This window comes from Colobus angolensis, unplaced genomic scaffold (assembly GCF_000951035.1).
Source record: "Colobus angolensis palliatus isolate OR3802 unplaced genomic scaffold, Cang.pa_1.0 Scaffold82, whole genome shotgun sequence".
Classification (NCBI taxonomy): Eukaryota; Metazoa; Chordata; class Mammalia; order Primates; family Cercopithecidae; genus Colobus; species Colobus angolensis.
Genome location: NW_012122043.1, coordinates 4,145,197 through 4,147,165, shown reverse-complemented (window position 1 = coordinate 4,147,165; position 1,969 = coordinate 4,145,197). Strand labels below are relative to the sequence as shown.

The following is a 1,969-nucleotide window of genomic DNA, read 5'->3' as shown; positions in this document are numbered from 1 at the left end:
TTTTTGTATTTTTAGTAGAGACGGGGTTTCATCGTGTTGGCCAGGATGGTCTTGATCTCCTGACCTCGTGATCCGCCCGTCTCGGCCTCCCAAAGTGCTGGGATTACAGGCGTGAGCCACTGCACCCAGCATGAAAGGAGTATTCTTAGACTTTCAGGATCTTAGTCTCAACCTAAAATTTCTGTGCTTATGTCAGGCTTTTCACATGGAATTTTTAGATCGTTTTCTGTTGAAATGATCAGAGTGGTATTGAAATAAAATGATATGAAAGCAATAAAGGAAATTATGGAAATATTGAACTGGTGACAATTTATTTTATTTTATTTTATTTTATTTTTAAGTCTCACTCTGTTGCCAGGCTGGAGTGCAGTGGTACAATCTCAGCTCACTGTAACCTCTGCCTCCCGGGTTCGAGCGATTCTCCTGCCTCAGCCTCACCAGTAGCTGGGACTACAGGTGTGCACCACCACACCCAGCTAATTTTTTGTATTTTAGTAGAGACGGGGTTTCACCATGTTGGCCAGGATGGTCTCAATCTCCTAACCTCGTGATCCTCCCGCCTCATTCTCCTGAAGTGCTGGGATTACAGGCGTGAGCCACGGTGCCTGGCCCTAGTGACAAATATTTGTCCTCAGTCAAAAGAAGTTCCAGAGACTCTCTCTGACCATGGCAAAGTAAGTAAGAGTTAGGGGGAAGATTAATGTCAGTTTATGTTAGAAATAGAAGGCAGAGTCTAGAGGATAGTTACCCTTATAATTAGTGGGATCATAATGTAAGCTGTGGACTTTGAGTTATCATGTGTTGATGTGGGTTCATGAATTGTAACAAATGTACCCTCTGGTGGGAGATGCTGGTAATAGGGGAGGATGTCCATGTGTTGGGGCAGGGGGCATATGGGGAATCTCTGTACCTTCCTCTTAATTTTACTGTGTACTTAAAACTGCCCTTAAAAAATAAAATCTTAAACAAATTGTGGCATTTCTTCAACTGTCTCCCAGGCAGCAAGTGGCATCACCTGTGTTTGGTCTTTGTTGTCTCTCCCAGTGAGCTTACAGCAGGGGAACCTGCAACACAGATGGGGTGGAAGCCACCAATGAACATAATCTACTTTGGGACATTAATTTTAATTCAGTCTTGATGTTGAAATTGCCAAAAAATATAAATAAAACACAAACGTAAGTAAATGCAACACAGCATGAATAAATGAGAAGATGCTTGTTAAGGCTCTAGCCACACCTTTATTAAAGGAGGAAGGAGAGCAAAGAGTGGTGCTCCTCTTCCACCAGAGGCTGTGCTGCTTCAGTTGGTGATGGGCCAGACCCTGGGACCATACCATGTGTGTGCATGATCCCCTGCAGCAGGGCAGGGCAGACTTACTAGTGGACAGTAATGGACCCATGTGGAACCCGTTGGTGAGGGCATGCTGGTTGAGAAGCTGTGGAGGCACCCTAGACGTTGTGTTCCGTGGGAGCTTCGTCACAACCACATCCCAGGGCCTGGCACCTAGTGGGTAACCAGTGAGTGTGAAATGCATGACTTTTTAATTTTAATTTTTTTTTTTTTTTGAGACAGGGTCTCGCTCTGTCACCCAGGCTGGAGTGCAGTAGCACAATCACAGCTCACTGCATCCCCAACCTCCCAGGCTCAAGGGATCCTCCCACCTCAGCTTCCCGAGTAGCTGGGACTATAGGCGCACGCCACCCCCCTGGCTCATTTTTTTGTATTTTTTGTAGAGATGGGGTTTTGCCATATTGCCCAGGCTGGTCTTGAGCTCTTAGGCTCAAGCGATCCTCCTACCTTGGCCTCCCAAAGTGCTGGGATTGTATTTGTGAGCCACTGTGCCCAGCCATGACTCTCTTTTTAAAAAACTGTTAATTCATGGCCGGGCACGGTGGCTCATGCCTGTAATCCCAGCACTTTGGGAGGCCAAGGCAGGCGGATCACCTGAGGTCAGGAGTTTGAGACCAAC

At 46.4% G+C, this 1,969-nt stretch overlaps 1 protein-coding gene across 1 annotated transcript in view; it reads left to right on the top strand.

Annotated features, from left to right (window-relative positions):
• Positions 1–1,969, top strand: part of UBE2F (ubiquitin-conjugating enzyme E2F (putative)) — a 75,751-nt gene that overhangs the window by 3,084 nt on the left and 70,698 nt on the right. The gene's annotated exons all lie outside the window — the stretch shown is intronic.